Here is an 18954-nt window from a genome sequence, read left to right as displayed (position 1 = left end):
TTGTAGGAGCTGAATGCGGGGCAAAGTGTCAGAATTAAACTGGATGATGAGAAGAAATGGAAGACACCTGCTACGGTAATTGGACACTCTACAGAACCAAGGTCTTATGTAATCATTACTGATGGAGGGACAGTTGCACGCCATAATTGAAAACAGCTTCAGCCTGTACCTGAGAGTTTGGAACTGGATGCCTCAATACCACCGCCGGTGGAATCCCCTGTTTTAAAAGGGGTGCCTTCCCCTAAGCAAGATCACAGCGGGGATATGTCTTTGCCTCCAGCAGACCCTCAATCACCTTCTTCTGTATCAGAGGACAGTTCATGTAGAGTTACATCAAGCGGAAGAGTGGTGAAACTTCCGGCCCGATATCGGGATTAACTTTAGTTAGAACAGTGACTGGAAGTATGGGCAGAATAATCCCATGGTCACTGTGGACTAGGGTAGTTTACCCCGATGTTCAAGTCAGGATGTAATTCATGTTGTTTATATTTTCTGTAACTTGTTATTTGTTATATACTATACAAAACTGTTGTTGTATACCTTGTTATTTGTTATATTTTAAAAAAAACTGTGTGCTTCGTCCTTTGAAAAGGGGGAAGATGTGATGAGTGGGAAGTGACGTCACCAGATTGGGGGCGGGGCTTAGGCCGTTTGTCTGTGTCGCAGTTACTTAGTGAGATCAATGCTACCAGATGTGTGTTTCCATGCTCTACAATAAAATAGAGTTGTACCATCTTTGCTGTGTCCTGCACCTCGTAACACCCCCCAACAGTAAAACCCACCACCCCGCAACCAACCCCCCAAATAAAAACCCTAACTCTAAAATAACCAAAGCTAACCATTGCCCTGAAAAGGGCATTTGTATGGGCATTGCCCTTAAAAGGGCATTTAGCTCTTTTACTGCCCAGACCCTAAACTAAAAAAAAAAAACGACCCAAAAAACCTAACACTAACCCCAAAACAATCCACTTACAGTTGTTGAAGTCCCGCTTGAAGGATCCATCCAGCCGGCGAAGTCCTCATCCATGCAGAAAGAAGTCTTCATCCAGGCGGCCTCTTCTATCTTCATCCAGCTGGCGAAGTCCTCATCCATGCGGCAAGAAGTCTTCATCCAGGTGGCCTCTTTGATCATCATCCAGCTGGCGTGGAGCGGGTCCATCCTGAAGACATACAATGCAGAGCTCCTCTTTTTACGGTCACCGCCGTAAACTGAATCTTCAATGCATGGGAAGCGATTCAAGATGGCGCCCCTTGCATTCCTATTGGCTGAGAGATTTGAAACAGCCAATAGAAATTAGGGCTGCTAAAATCATATTAGCTATTCAATCAGCCAATAGTATATAAGCATCTCTCATTCTTTTGGCTAATTCAAATTATTTTTTGTAATTTAGTTATTTTTTATTTTTTGTAGGTAGATACTTTTTGTAATTTTTAGAGTAGTGTTAGGATTTTTTATTGGTAGTTTAGTTTTATTTAATTGGTAGTTAGTTTAATTTTAGTTTAATAATTATAATAGTTTAATTGTTAGTTTAAAATATTTTTTTTTAATTTGACAGGAAAGTTTAAATTTAATTTAAACAAAAGAGAGACAGAGCGCAAACCGCTCTAAGGGTAAAACTGTATTTTAATACGGTACGCAAATGTGCAAATAAAAATACATGTACAATGTGCAAATTAAAATAGGCATGAAATGATTCTCATTAGTCACCACATCCAACTCCTTCCATGGGTGCTTGAGACATGTATTTTTATTTTTGCATTTGCATACCGTATTAAAATACAGTTTTACCCTTAGAGTGGTTTGCACTCTGTCTCTTTTTTGTTTCTATTTCCTTACGGCTAGATTTAGAGTTTGGCGTTAGCCGTCAAATCCAACGTTAGAGGCTCCTAACGCTGGTTTTGGGCTACCGCTGGTATTTGGAGTCTTGTAGGTAAGGGTCTAACGCTCACTTTGCAGCCGCGACTTTTCCATACCGCAGATTAGACATGTGCGGTTCGTTTCGGATTTATTCGGAAAATCTGAAAATTCGGTAAATTCGGAGATTCCTATTGGCTGAGAGATTTGAAACAGCCAATAGAAATTAGGGCTGCTAAAATCATATTAGCTATTCAAATCAGCCAATAGTATATAAGCATCTCTCATTCTTTTGGCTAATTCAAATTATTTTTTGTAATTTAGTTATTTTTTATTTTTTGTAGGTAGATACTTTTTGTAATTTTTAGAGTAGTGTTAGGATTTTTTATTGGTAGTTTAGTTTTATTTAATTGGTAGTTAGTTTAATTTTAGTTTAATAATTTTAATAGTTTAATTGTTAGTTTAAATTTTTTTTTTTTAATTTTACAGGAAAGTTTTAATTTAATTTAAACAAAAGAGAGACAGAGCGCAAACCGCTCTAAGGGTAAAACTGTATTTTAATACGGTACGCAAATGTGCAAATAAAAATACATGTACAATGTGCAAATTAAAATAGGCATGAAATGATTCACATTAGTCACCACATCCAACTCCTTCCATGGGTGCTCGAGACATGTATTTTTATTTTTGCATTTGCATACCGTATTAAAATACAGTTTTACCCTTAGAGTGGTTTGCACTCTGTCTCTTTTTTGTTTCTATTTCCTTACGGCTAGATTTAGAGTTTGGCGTTAGCCGTCAAATCCAGCGTTAGAGGCTCCTAACGCTGGTTTTGGGCTACCGCTGGTATTTGGAGTCTTGTAGGTAAGGGTCTAACGCTCACTTTGCAGCCGCGACTTTTCCATACCGCAGATTAGACATGTGCGGTTCGTTTCGGATTTATTCGGAAAATCAGAAAATTTGGTAAATTCGGAGATTCGGATCGATTCGAATTTCCGAATTAAAATACTTCCGAATCTACCGAATGAATCCGAAATAGCTGCCATATCTCCGAATAAATCCGAATTAGCTCGGTAAAATTTGGCATTTCCCCATAGGAAACAATGGGGAGTTTCGGCTGAAAAAAAACCTAACACCGCAGCCCCATTGTTTCCTATGGGGAAACACTAAGTCTGCACCTAACACCCTAACATGTACCCCGAGTCTCTAAACACCCCTAATCTAACACTTATTAACCCCTAGTCTGCCGCCCCCGCTATCGCTGACACCTGCATTATCTTATTAACCCCTTATCTGCCGACCGGATATCACCGCCACCGGATATCGCCATTATAGCTATTAACCCCTAATCTGCTGTCCCTAACATCGCCGCCCCCTACATTATAGTTATTAACCCCTAATCTGCCCCCCCCCATGTTGCCGCAATCTAACTACAAGTATTAACTCCTAATCTGCCGACCGGATATCGCCGCCACCTACATTATAGCTATTAACCCCTAATCTGCTGTCCCTAACATCGCCGACCCCTACATTATAGTTATTAACCCCTAATCTGCCCCCCCCACGTCGCCGCAATCTAACTACAAGTATTAACCCCTAATCTGCCGACCGGATATCGCCGCCACCTACATTATAGCTATTAACCCCTAATCTGCTGTCCCTAACATCGCCGACCCCTACATTATAGTTATTAACCCCTAATCTGCCCCCCCCAACGTCGCCGCAATCTAACTACAAGTATTAACCCCTAATCTGCCAACCGAAAATCACCGCCACTATAATAAATGTATTAACCCCTAAACCGCCGCACTCCCGTCTCGCAAACACTATAATACATTTTATTAACCCCTAATCTGCCCTCCCTAACATCGCCGCCACCTACCTACAATTATTAACCCCTAATCTCCCGCCCCCAACGTCGCCACTACTATAATAAGGTTATTAACCCCTAAACCTAAGTCTAACCCTAACCCTAACACCCCCTAACTTAAATATAATTTAAATAAAACGAAATAAATTTACTATAGTTAAATAAATTAATCCTATTTAAAACTAAATACTTACCTGTAAAATAAACCCTAATATAGCTGCAATATAACTAATAGTTACATTGTAGCTATTTTAGGATTTATATTTATTTTACAGGCAACTTTGTATTTATTTATTTTTTATGAAAAAAAGTTGTTATTGATTTTTCAACAGTTTACAAATTACAAGTAGCAAATCAGACCAACCGCATTACATTCTCAAACATTTTACAATTCTTCTTACCACCATCTGAGATGACCAAAGGTACTTAGCCCATTTGGAGGAGGACCCAGCCAGTGAAGATACTAGTGTATTCCCTGAGCAATTTATCTGAAATTCTGGCCCCAGTACCCAGTACAACAGTACCACCACATATGTGCATATGTTCCACTTTCAGTGCATCCCCGCAGACAACATGTGTTTGCCCACGCTGAATGCAATCTTGAAGGATGGAAGTACCATCTATAAGCTACCTTAATAACATTTTCCTTCAAGTGTGCACAGATAGAGAAAGAAGTGCCAGATTTTAAAATATCGCACCACCTTTCAGCGGTCCAAGTAAAATTAAACTCCTCTTCCCATTTAACCATAAACGGTAGTTTGCTCAGCTTGGGTGGTATAAGTTAGAAATTGCCCCCCTCATCCTTTCCGCGGCTAAACCGAGTCTCTACAAATAGGAGCTAACGGTTAATTTATTGTGTCCAAGAACTTCATTTACTCTTGCTCTTAATTGGAGGTAGTGAAGCCAGCTCACTCTCTCTTGTCTATTTAGTTCAGTATATTGTTGAAAGTTTATTAGCTGCGTACCTACAAGAACATCCGCAATCCAATATAAGCCCTTATTTGCCCATTTCTCTTGTGTGACCTGGTCGTAATTAGTGGCTAATGCCACCAAGGGGGTTGCTTTCGACCCCCTCGGTATCAAAGAGTACTTGGATGTCAGTGTTTCCCATAGGGTCAACATGTGTGATATGGTGATAAAGCTTCTCCAATTAGGGGGCCTATCCTTTTTAGCAGTCCATAACAATTTATATATAGGGTGTATCCTCATCATATCTGATTCTATTTGAACCCATTGAATCCTGTCTAACTGGTTATGCCATAGTGCAGATTGTGCCAACCTAGCAGCGTAATAGTACGCTGCCAGATCTGGCATTCCCATCCCTCCTATTTTATGTCTAAGAAGTGTTTGTTTATTGACTCTGGATCTACCATACTTCCAAACAAACGCTACCAGATCTTTCTGAGTTTTCCGTAATATGGAGACAGGTATATTTATAGGTAAGGAGCGGAAGAGGTACAAAATTTTTTGTAAAACTGTCATTTTGATCGACGTTAGCCTACCATACAGGGAAATATTGAGCTTGTTCCACCTTAATAACAAATGTTTTATATGAACAAACACTTTGTATTTATTTTAACTAGGTACAATAGCTATTAAATAGTTAATAACTATTTAATAACTACCTAGCTAAAATAAATACAAATTTACCTGTAAAATAAATCCTAACCTAAGTTACAATTAAACCTAACACTACACTATCATTAAATGCATTAACCACAAGTACCTACAATTATCTACAATTAAATAAACTAAAGTACAAAAAAAAACACTAAATTACAAAAAATAAAAAAATATTACAAGAATTTTAAACTAATTACACCTAATCTAAGCCCCCTAATAAAATAACAAAGCCCCCCAAAATAAAAAAATGCCCTACCCTATACTAAATTATAAAAGTTAACAGCTCTATTACCTTACCAGCCCTTAAAATGGCCTTTTGCGGGGCATGCCCCAAAGAAAACAGCTCTTTTGCCTGTAAAAAAAACACAATACCCCCCCACATTACAACCCACCACCCACATACCCCTACTCTAACCCAAACCCCCCTTAAATAAATCTAACACTACCCCCCTGAAGATCTCCCTACCTTGAGTCGTGTTCACCCAGCCGGGCCGAAGTCTTCATCCTATGGGGCAGAAGAGGACATCCAGACCGGCAGAAGTCTTCATCCAAGCGGGGCAAGAAGAGGTCTTCCATCCATCAGAAAAGTACCAAAATACAAACAAACACTAAATTACCAAAAATAATAATATATTACAAGAATTTTAAACTAATTACACCTAATCTAAGCCCCCTACTAGCTATTAATATAGCTACAATATAACTAATAGTTACATTGTAGCTATTTTAGGATTTATATTTATTTTACAGGCAACTTTGTATTTATTTTAACTAGGTACAATAGCTATTAAATAGTTATTGACTATTTAATAGCTACCTAGTTAAAATAATTACAAAATTACCTGTAAAATAAATCCTATCCTAAGTTACAATTAAACCTAACACTACACTATCATTATATAAATTAACTACAAGTACCTACAATTAAATACAATTACATAAACTAAACTAAAGTAGAAAAACCCCCCACTAAATTACAAAAAAACCCCCACTAAATTACAAAAAATAAAAAAATATTACAAGAATTTTAAACTAATTACACCTAATCTAAGCCCCCTAATAAAATAACAAAGCCCCCCAAAATAAAAAAATGTCCTACCCTATACTAAATTACAAAAGTTAACAGCTCTATTACCTTACCAGCCCTTAAAAGGGCCTTTTGCAGGGGCATGCCCCAAAGAAAACAGCTCTTTTGCCTGTAAAAAAAAACACAATACCCCCCCCACATTACAATTTACCACCCACATACCCCTACTCTAACCCAAACCCCCCCTTAAATAAACCTAACACTACCCCCCTGAAGATCTCCCTACCTTGAGTCATGTTCACCCAGCCGGGCCGAAGTCTTCATCCGATGGGGCAGAAGAGGACATCCAGACCGGCAGAAGTCTTCATCTAAGCGGGGCAAGAAGAGGTCTTCCATCCATCAGAAAAGTACCAAAAAACAAACAAACACTAAATTACCAAAAATAATAAAATATTACAATAATTTTAAACTAATTACACCTAATCTAAGCTCCCTACTAGCTATTAATATAGCTACAATATAACTAATAGTTACATTGTAGCTATTTTAGGATTTATATTTATTTTACAGGCAACTTTGTATTTATTTTAACTAGGTACAATAGTTATTAAATAGTTAATAACTATTTAATAACTACCTAGCTAAAATAAAAACAAATTTACCTGTAAAATAAATCCTAACCTAAGTTACAATTACACCTAACACTACACTATCATTAAATTAATTAAATAAATGAATCCTATTTAAAACTAAATACTTACCTGTAAAATAAACCCTAATATAGCTACAATATAAATAATAATTATATTCTAGCTATCTTAGGATTTATATTTATTTTACAGGCAACTTTGTATTTATTTTAACTAGGTAAAATAGCTATTAAATAGATATTTACTGTTTAATAGCTACCTAGTTAAAATAATTACAAAATTACCTGTAAAATAAATCCTAACCTAAGTTACAATTAAACCTAACACTACACTATCATTAAATAAATTAAATAAATTAACTACAAGTACCTACAATTAAATACAATGAAATAAATTAAACTAAAGTACAAAAAAAACAAACACTAAATTACAAAAAATAAAAAAAATATTACAAGAATTTTAAACACCACCCACATACCCCTACTCTAACCCAAACCCCCCTTAAATAAACCTAACACTACCCCCCTGAAGATCTTCCTACCTTGAGTCGTGTTCACCCAGCCGGGCTGAAGTCTTCATCCGATGGGGCAGAAGAGGACATCCAGACCAGCAGAAGTCTTCATACAAGCGGGGCAAGAAGAGGTCTTTCATCCATCAGAAGTCTTGATCCAGGCGGCATCTTCTATGTTCATCCATCTGGAGCGGAGCGGCAGCATCCTGAAGACATCTGACGTGGAGCATCCTCTTCTTTCTTGATCCGACGACTAAATGACTGTACCTTTAAGTGACGTCATCCAAGATGGCGTCCCTTGAATTCCGATTGGCTGATAGGATTCTATCAGCCAATCAGAATTAAGGTAGGAAAAATCTGATTGGCTGATTCAATCAGCCAATCAGATTAAAGTTCAATCCGATTGGCTGATCCAATCAGCCAATCAGATTGACCTCGCATTCTATTGGCTGATCGGAACAACAATAACTATAATGTAGGGGTCGGCGATGTTAGGGACAGCAGATTAGGGGTTAATAGCTATAATGTAGGTGGCGGCGATACCTGGTCTTCAGATTAGGGGTTAATACTTGTAGTTAGATTGCGGCTACGTTGGGGGGGGGCAGATTAGGGGTTAATAACTATAATGTAGGGGTCGGCGATGTTAGGGACAGTAGATTAGGGGTTAATAGCTATAATGTAGGCGGCGGCGATATCCAGTCGGCAGATTAGGGGTTAATACTTGTAGTTAGATTGCGGCGACGTTGGGGGGGCAGATTAGGGGTTAATAACTATAATGTAGGGGTCGGCGATGTAAGGGGCAGCAGATTAGGGGTTAATAGCTATAATGTAGGCAGAGATATCCGGTCGGCAGATTAGGGGTTAATACTTGTAGTTAGATTGCGGCGACGTTGGGGGGGCAGATTAGGGGTTAATAACTATAATGTAGGGGTCGGCGATGTTAGGGACAGCAGATTAGGGGTTCATAGGGATAATGTAGGTTGCAGCGATATCCGGTCGGCAGATTAGGGGTTAAATAATGTTATTATAGGGTTTGTGATGTGGGGGGCCTCGGTTTAGTAGTTCATAGGTAGTTTATGGGTGTTAGTGACTTAGTGTACTAAATGGTTGTTAGTGTACTAAAACATACCGAATTTCGGAACCGAATAGAACCGAATTCAGCCAAATTTTTTCGAATCCGAATAAATCCGAAACGAATGTATTCGAATCCGAATAAATACGAAACAAATTCATTCAAATTTTGCCGAATTCGATTCGATCCGAACCGAAATTCGAAAAGTCCGAATCGATCCGAACCGAAAACGAACCAAATTTTTTAACCGTGCACATGTCTACCGCAGATCCCCCTACGCCATTTGCGTATCCTATCTTTTCAATGGGATCTTCCTAACGCCGTATTTAGAGTCTTGGCTGAAGTGAGCGGTAGAGCCTCTACCGACAAAACTCCAGCCGCAGAAAAAAGTCAGTAGTTAAGAGCTTTCTAGGCTAACGCCGGTTCATAAAGCTCTTAACTACTGTACTCTAAAGTACACTAACACCCATAAACTACCTATGTACCCCTAAACCGAGGTCCCCCCACATCGCCACCACTCTATTACATTTTTTTAACTCCTAATCTGCCTACCGCACACCGTCGCCACCTATGTTATCCCTATGTACCCCTAATCTGCTGCCCCTAACACTGCCGACCCCTATATTATATTTATTAACCCCTATTCTGCCCTCCATAACGTCGCCGCCAGCTACCTACAATAATTAACCCCTAATCTGCCGACCGGACCTCACCGCTACTATAATAAATGTATTAACCCCTAATCCGCCTCACTAACCGTATAATAAATAGTATTAACCACTAATCTGCCCTCCCTAACATCGCTGACACCTAACTTCAAGTATTAACCCCTAATCTGCTGACCGGACCTCACCGCTACTCTAATAAAGTTATTAACCCCTAATCCGCCTCACTCCCGCCTCACTAACCCTATAATAAATAGTATTAACCACTAATCTGCCCTTCCTAACATCGCTAACTTCAAGTATTAACCCCTAATATGCCGACCGGACCTCACCGCTACTCTAATAAATGTATTAACCCCTAAAGCTAAGTCTAACCTTAACACTAACACCCCCCTAAATTAAATATAATTTAAATCTAACAAAATAAATTAACTCTTATTAAATAAATTATTCCTATTTAAAGCTAAATACTTACCTGTAAAATAAACCCTAATATAGCTACAATATAAATAATAATTATATTGTAGCTATTTTAGGATTTATATTTATTTTACAGGCAACTTTGTATTTATTTTAACCAGGTACAATAGCTATTAAATAGTTATTAACTATTTAATAGCTACCTAGTTAAAATAATTACAAAATTACCTGTAAAATAAATCCTAACCTAAGTTACAATTAAACCTAACACTACACTATCAATAAATTAATTACATGAAATACCTACAAATAAATACAATTAAATAAACTAACTAAAGTACAAAAAATTAAAAAGCTAAGTTACAAAAAATAAAAAAAACTAATTACAAACATAATAAAAATATTACAACAATTTTAAGCTAATTACACCTACTCTAAGCTCCCTAATAAAATAACAAAGCCCCCCAAAATAAAAAAATGCCCTACCCTATTCTAAAATTAAAATAGAAAAGCTCTTTTACCTTATGAGCCCTTAAAAGGGCCTTTTGCGGGGCATGCCCCAAAGAATTCAGCTCTTTTGTCTGTAAAAAAAAACATACAATACCCCCCCAACATTACAACCCACCACCCACATACCCATAATCTAACCCAAACCCCCCTTAAATAAACCTAACACTAAGCCCCTGAAGATCTTCCTACCTTGTCTTCACCATGCCAGGTATCACCGATCGTTCCAGGCTCCAAAGTCTTCATCCAAGCCCAAGCGGGGGCTGGAGAACCATCATCCGGCTGAAGTCTTCTATCAAGCGGCAAGAAGAAGTCCAGAAGAGGCTCCAAAGTCTTCATCCTATCCGGGCAGAAGAGGAGATACGGACCGGCAACCATCTTCATCCAAGCGGCATCTTCTATCTTCATCTGATGACGAGCGGCTCCATCTTGAAGACCTCCAGCGCGGATCCATCCTCTTCTTCCGACGTCCTAAGTCCGAATGAAGGTTCCTTTAAATGACGTCATCCAAGATGGCGTCCCTCAAATTCCGATTGGCTGATAAGATTCTATCAGCCAATCGGAATTAAGGTAGGGAAAATCTGATTGGCTGATTGAATCAGCCAATCAGATTGAGCTCGCATTCCATTGGCTGTTCCGATCAGCTAATAGAATGCAAGCTCAATCTGATTGGCTGATTGGATCAGCCAATCAGATTGAACTTGAATCTGATTGGCTGATTCCATCAGGCAATCAGATTTTTCCTACCTTAATTCCGATTGGCTGATAGAATCCTATCAGCCAATTGGAATTCGAGGGACGCCATCTTGGATGACGTCATTTAAAGGAACCTTCATTCGGACTTAGGACGTCGGAAGAAGAGGATGGATCCGTGCTGGAGGTCTTCAAGATGGAGCCGCTCGTCATCGGATGAAGATAGAAGATGCCGCTTGGATAAAGATGGTTGCCGGTCCGGATCTCCTCTTCTGCCCGGATAGGATGAAGACTTTGGAGCCTCTTCTGGACTTCTTCTTGCCGCTTGATAGAAGACTTCAGCAGGATGATGGATCTCCAGCCCCCGCTTGGGCTTGGATGAATTCTTCGGAGCCTGGAACGATCGGTGATACCTGGCATGGTGAAGACAAGGTAGGAAGATCTTCAGGGGCTTAGTGTTAGGTTTATTTAAGGGGGGTTTGGGTTAAATTAGGGGTATGTGGGTGGTGGGTTGTAATGTTGGGGGGGTATTGTATGTTTTTTTTACAGACAAAAGAGCTGAATTCTTTGGGGCATGCCCCACAAAAGGAACTTTTAAGGGCTGGTAAGGTAAAAGAGCTTTTCTATTTTAATTTTAGAATAGGGTAGGGCATTTTTTTTTATTTTGGGGGGCTTTGTTATTTTATTAGGTGTAAGTAGCTTAAAATTGTTGTAATATTTTTATTATGTTTGTAATTAATTTTTATATTTTTTGTAACAGCTTTTTTTATTTTTTGTACTTTAGTTAGTTTATTTAATTGTATTTATTTGTAGGTATTTCATGAAATTAATTTATTGATAGTGTAGTGTTAGATTTAATTGTAGGTATTTTATTTAATTAGTTTATTGATAGTGTAGTCTTAGGTTAGGATTTATTTTACAGGTAATGTTGTAATTATTTTAACTAGGTAGCTATTAAATAGTTAATAACTATTTAATAGCTATTGTGCCTTATTAAAATAAATACAAAGTTGCCTGTAAAATAAATATTAATCCTAAAATAGCTACAATATAATTATTATTTATATTGTAGCTATATTAGGGTTTATTTTACAGGTAAGTATTTAGCTTTAAATAGGAATACGTTATTTAATAAGAGTTAATTTATTTTGTTAGATTTAAATTATATTTAACTTAGGGGGGTGTTAGTGTTAGGGTTAGACTTAGCTTTAGGGGTTAAAAGATTTATTAGAGTAGCGGTGAGGTCCGGTCGGCAGATTAGGGGTTAATACTTGAAGTTTGGTGTCAGCGATGTTAGGGAGGGCAGATTAGTGGTTAATACTATTTATTATAGGGTTAGTGAGGCGGATTAGGGGTTAATACATTTATTATAGTAGCGGTGAGGTCCGGTCGGCAGATTAGGGGTTAATTATTATAGGTAGCTGGCGGCGACATTGTGGAGGGCAGAATAGGGGTTAATAAATATAATATAGGGGTCGGCGGTGTTAGGGGCAGCAGATTAGGGGTACATAGGTATAATGTAGGTTGCGGTGGTGTACGGAGCGGCAGATTAGGGGTTAAAAAAATATGCAGGGGTCAGCGATAGCGGGGGCAGCAGATTAGGGGTTAATAAGTGTAAGGTTAGGGGTGTTTAGATTCGGGGTACATGTTAGGGTGTTAGGTGCAGACTTAGAAACTGTTTCCCCATAGGAAACAATAGGGCTGCGTTAGGAGCTGAACGCTGCTTTTTTGCAGGTGTTAGGTTTTTTTTCAGCTCAAACGGCTCCATTGTTTCCTATGGGGGAATCGTGCACGAGCACGTTTTTGAAGCTGGCCGCATCCGTAAGCACCGCTGGTATTGAGAGTTGCAATGGCGGTAAATATGCTATACGTTCCCTTTTTGGAGCCTAACGCAGCCCTTCTGTGAACTCTAAATACCAGCGGTATTTAAAAGATGCGGGAGAAAAAAAGCCAGCGTTAGCTACGCGGGTCGTTACCGACAAAACTCTAAATCTAGCCGTTAGTTTTTTCGGGATTTGGATCACAGCCTTCCCAGTCTTTTCAGCGCTGGAGCCATCCTCAATTTATAACCTTTTGGAAATGGATTATCGCCAGATATACTAACCCGTTGGTGTAGCTAAGGTTATATGCTATACCATTATATCTATCTATCCTGGTTTGTAAAATATATTCTGTGTGGACATCATCAACACATTTTATATGCCCAAAGTTTTATTATTTGTGGACTTTATAATATGATATGCAGACTTTTTAATATGATATGTGCACACTGACTCTAATCAGTTTCAGTCTTTCTTGTGTTTCCACTATTATGATCTTCTAAGTTTCAAATATAGGTGAGAGAAGTTCAGTTTACTTTTTTTGTATTTAATTTAATTTAAGATAGGGAAATTGTAATTTTAATACAAAGTTAGGTGGTCGTTAGATTTAGGGATTACTAGTTTAAATTAGTTTATTTCGTTGTGGGGGGCTTTCGGTCTAGGGGATACGAGTTTAGTTTAGTATATTTAGTTGTGGGGGGCTTGCGGTATAGGTGTTAATAGGTTAATAGCGGTGGTGTGGGCAGACTGCAGATTAGGGGTTAATAATATTTAGATAGTGTTTTTGATGTGGGAGGGCAGCGGTTTAGGGGTTAATAACTTTAATATAGTGGTGACGATGTCGGGGAGCGGCGGAATAGGGGTTAATACATTTTTTTAGTGGCAGCAATATCGGGAGCGGCAGATTAGGGGTTAATAAATTTATTATAGTGTCTGCGATGCGGGAGGGCCTCAGTTTTGGGGTTAATAGGTAGTTTATTGGCGTTAATGTACTTTGTAGTAGTTTAGTTATGAGTTTTAGATGGCGGCTCGGATCTTGTGGTTTTAGGCTGTAACGCTCACTTTTTAGCCCCACCGCAAAACGCTATGGGAATCCCATGAAAATACGTGTGCGGGACTGACGTTGTGCTACAGGCTAAAAGGTGTGCAGTACACCTATACCGACAAGACTTGTAATGACTGCGGTGCTGTTTTAACGCTGAAAATATGGTACATATTACAGGCTTATAGTCTTTTAGATTGGTTTCTGTTGTTGAGTTTATCTTGGGAAAATGTCCCTTTAAGGAAATGTTCCTTTAAGACCTTCAGCTTTTCCACACCAGAATCCTCAAAATTAAGGGAGAGAGGTACAAACAATAGTGAAGTTCTGTGATTCAAACAATATATATGAATACTATAGGACCATACTCACACGCTCACTTTTTAGCCTCACTGTAAAACTCGTAATAGCAGCGCTATGGGAATCCCATGAAAATATGTGTGCGGGACTGACGTTGCGCTACAGGCTAAAAGATGTGCGGTACACCTATAGGGATGTCGCGAACCTAAAAATTTGGGTTCGCGAACAGCGAACACGATCTTCCCCAAAAGTTTGCGAACGGGCGAACCAGGCGAACCCCCATTGACTTCAATGGGCAGGCAAATTTTTAAACCCACAGGGACTCTTTCTGGCCACAATAGTGATGGAAAAGTTGTTTCAAGGGGACTAACACCTGGACTGTGGCATGCCGGAGGGGGATCCATGGCAAAACTCCCATGGAAAATTACATAGTTGATGCAGAGTCTGGTTTTAAGCCATAAAGGGCATAAATCACCTAACATTCCTAAATTGTTTGGAATAACGTGCTTTAAAACATCAGGTATGATGTTGTATCAATCAGGTAGTGTCACCCCAGTGTCACTAGGGTTACACTGTGCCCTGGCAGGAAGGCCCTGAAATGCACACGTGTGAAGGAAACTGACTGCTATTATTTAACACAGTCAAAAAAGTGTTGTTTTTTTTTAAATCTACACTACTGTTACACCAGATATGAGTTGCACTGGGGTGACTCTGTGCCCTGGCAGGCAGGCCCTGAAATGCACACGTGTGAAGGAAACTGACTGCTATTATTTAACACAGTCAAAAAAGTGCTGTTTTTTATAAATCTACACTACTGTTACACCAGATATGAGTTGCACTGGGGTGACACTGTGCCCTGGCAGGCAGGCCCTGAAACGCACACGTGTGAAGGAAACTGACTGCTATTATTTTACACAGTCAAAAAAGTGTTTTGTTTTTAAAATCTACACTACTGTTACACCAGATATGAGTTGCACGGGGTGACACAGTGCCCTGGCAGGCAGGCACTGAAACGCACACGTGTGAAGGAAAATGGCTGCTATTATTTAAGACAGTCAAAAAAGTGTTGTTTTTTTTAAATCTACACTACTGTTACACCAGATATGAGTTGCACTGGGGTGACACTGTGCCCTGGCAGGCAGGCACTGAAACGCACATGTTTGAAGGAAAATGACTGCTATTATTTAACACAGTCAAAAAAGTTTTTTTTTTTTTTTTTAAATCTACACTACTGTTACACCAGATATGAGTTGCACTGGGGTGACACTGTGCCCTGGCAGGCAGGCTCTGAAACACACATGTGTGAAGAAAACTGACTGCTATTATTTAACACAGTCAAAAAAGTGTTGTTTTTTTTAAATCTACACTACTGTTACACTAGATATGAGTGGTGGCACTGGGAAAGTGGGCACACTATACGCTGTGAGCCTGACACAAACGCTGGCAGGCAGGCAACTGCAATTAGATTACACAGGAAAAAAAAAAAAAAAAGCAGACTGATGTTCTAGCTAGCAGAGATCAGATGAGTCCTTCAGGACTGTAGTGGACACTAAATACACTAGCCTAGCTATCAATTTCCCTATTAAATCAGCAGCAGCTACACTGTCCCTCCTCTCACTAAGAATGCAGCTTCCAAATGAATCTAAAATGGATGCTGTCCAGGAGATAGGAGGGTCTGGGAGGGAGTGTCTGCTGCTGATTGGCTGGAATGTGTCTTCTGACTGTGAGGTACAGGGTCAAAGTATTACTCAATGATGACGAATCGGGGGCGGATCGAACATTGCATATGTTCACCCGCCGCGGCGAACGCGAACATGCTATGCTTGCCGGGAACTATTTGCCGGCGAACTATTAACAACATCACTATACACCTATACCGACAAGACTTGTAATGGCTGCTGTGCTGTTTTAACGCTGAAAATACCATATTTTCAGCGTTACAAGCTGATAGTCTTTTAGATTGGTTTCTGTTGTTGAGTTTATCTTGGGAAAATGTCCCTTTAAGGAAATGTTCCTTTAAGACCTTCAGCTTTTCCACACCAGAATCCTCAAAATTAAAGGAGAGAGGTACAAACAATAGTGAAGTTCTGTGATTCAAACAATATATATGAATACTATAGGACCATACTCACACAGTTGAGAGCTAATGACTGAGCTCTCAAATGTATTTGCTCAATATTATTCCACTCCTCTGGCAGGTTAGATAACAGGAGACCGCAGGATCCAGGTAAATATTTATTTTAAACATATATAAAAACATCATATATAGGACATTGCATAAGCACACTGGGGTTAATGGAAAAGCAACAGTACAGGTGTATGATCTACAGCTTAAGGAATGCCATGGCAACTCAGTGTTCCTTGGATCAGAATTAGTTCAGTTGCATTCAGAGGGTCCTGCCTTACGTGATGTGTCCTAATCGAAGATCAGCTCCAACACACGTTTTCCCCACAAGGGCTTTTTAAAGGAGTCATTTTTAGGTGGATATTCCTTCCTTATAAAATCCTCTGCTGCTGTGATTGGTCTTTTCCTTGTGACTTTGATTAGTTTCCACATCTGATTCCACTAATAAGTGCAAATATCCCTCTCTCTCAAATTTTGGAAATATCACTATAGCCTAGTCGTATCTTTTTTCACTCCCCAGTTGGAAGGTCATGAGTTCAATTTCCAAAAGACCATATGCAAAATTCTTTTAAAAAATATTCTCAGCTAAAAAGAAAGAAAATAGAAATTTAGCGATTTTATTTTAAATATTAATTTAATTAAAAATTGAGTGCCATACCAACATAATAAAAACAAAATTGAAATAAAGAAAAAATCACCTCAAAAATGATAAAATAAGAAAATGTTATTCTATCAGATAAAGATACAATACAAAAACTGAAAGTTCTGAATGACAGAATAGAACAGAGGACTAAAACCCAGGCTTATTAAATATTTTTACTCCCTAAAAATAGGAGATATTTTTATTATTATTATTCTTTATTTATAAAGCACCAACAGATTCTGCAGCGCTTCCCATGGGTACAAAGATAAAAGTACAATGGAGAAGCAATATAATAAAAGACAATATTTTACAGACAAATACGGGGGAATTGAGGGCCCTATTCCTGTGGGAATTTACACTCTAGATGTGTAGGAGGTGGGGACTGCAAAGGTGAGAATGATATTAGTGAGGAGATAGATGAGGGCAACTGTTAGGTAAGTGAAATTCATTTGTTACTGAGTCGGGTGATTAGCTTTCCTGAATAAAAAGGTCTTTAGGGAGCATTTAAAGGAGGACAGGTTAGGGGAAAATCTGTCAGAGGAAGTGCGTTCAGAGGGTTGGTGCCACACGAGAGAAGTCCTGTAGTCTAGTTATGGAAGGAGGTGATGGTAGAGGACACGGAGCAGGTCATTGTTGGATCTTAGGGGGCAGGCCGGAGTATATTTTTTAAATGAGTGAGGACAGGTAGGATGGGGCAGCATTGGTGAGGGCTTTGTAGGTCAGGGTGAGAATTTTTAATTTAACTCTGCTGTGAATGGGGAGTCAGTGAAGGGACTCACAGAGAGGTGCAGCAAAAACAGAGCATCAGGAGAGGTGGATGAGCCTGGCAGATGCATTTAGGATGGGTTGAAGGGGAGAGAGGGGGAGATAGGGAGGCTAGTTAGTAGGTTATTACAGTAGTCATGTCAGGAAATTACGAGGGAGTGGATTCGCCATTTGGTAGCTTCAGCGTTCAGAAGCGGACACATTTTGGAGATATTGCGTAGGTGGTTGTGGCAGGATGAAGAGAGCATTTGGATGTGGGGAATGAAGGACAGATTTGAGTCAAGTGTGACTCCAAGGCAGAAGACTTGGGGTGATGGGGAGATAGTGGTGCCGCCAACAGTGATAGAAATATTAGAAACTAGAGTAGAGTTAGAGGGGGGATTAGAAGTAGTTTGGTCTTGGACATGTTTATTTTTAGGTGGTGAGAGGCCATCCAGGAGGAAATGCCAGATAAGCAGTTGCAGAAGTGTAAACAGGGAAGAGTAGAGGACCCAGGACAGAGCCTTGAGGTACTCCAATAGACAGAGGCAATGGAGAGTAGGAGTCACCAGCAATTGAGACTGAAAAGGACATATTAGAGAGATAAGAGTGAATCCAGGAGAGGGCAGTGTTACAGAGCTGAGAGTCCATAGGAGGAGGGGATGGTCAACAGTGTCAAAGGCAGCAGAGAGGTCAAATAAGATGAGTATAGAGTAGTAGCCATTTTTTTTTAGCAGAAACTAGATCATTAGTAACCTTGATGAGGGCAGTCTCAGTTGAGTTTTGGAAAACAGGAGGTTCAAATCCAGTGTTCTATAAAAAAAATAGTTTTTATGTTTTATAAGTAGATACTTTGTTTTACTTAAATAAGTTGCAAGAAATCTATCTTACAATGATATTGCTTAAATATTGCATTAATTAATCTTTTCAACATTGTACTATTCCACAATTTGAATGCATTAAATGTGTTCTGACATTTGAGTCAGAGCAGAGGATCTTTATAAGGAAGAAATATCCACCTAAAAAATACTCCTTGAAAAAGCCTTTGTGGGGGAAAAAAGCATTGGAGCTGATCATCGATTAGGACACATGACGTAAGGCGGGACCCTCTGAATGCAACTGAACTAATTCTGATCCAAGATCAGCTGCGAATGCTGAGTTGCCACGGCATTCCTTCAGCTGTAGATCATACACCTGTAATGTTGCTTTTCCATTGTCCATTAACGCCAGTGTGCTTATGCAATGTCCTATATATAATTTTTATATATGTTTTAAATAAATATTTACCTGTATCCTGTGGTCTCCTGTAATCTAACCTGCCAGAGGAGTGGGATAATATTGAGCAAATACAACTGAGAGCTCAGTCATTAGCTCTAAAATGCGTGAGTAT

Source organism: Bombina bombina, chromosome 5 (assembly GCF_027579735.1).
Source record: "Bombina bombina isolate aBomBom1 chromosome 5, aBomBom1.pri, whole genome shotgun sequence".
In the NCBI taxonomy this organism is placed as follows: Eukaryota; Metazoa; Chordata; class Amphibia; order Anura; family Bombinatoridae; genus Bombina; species Bombina bombina.
Note: the sequence above shows the minus strand (reverse complement) of the source record.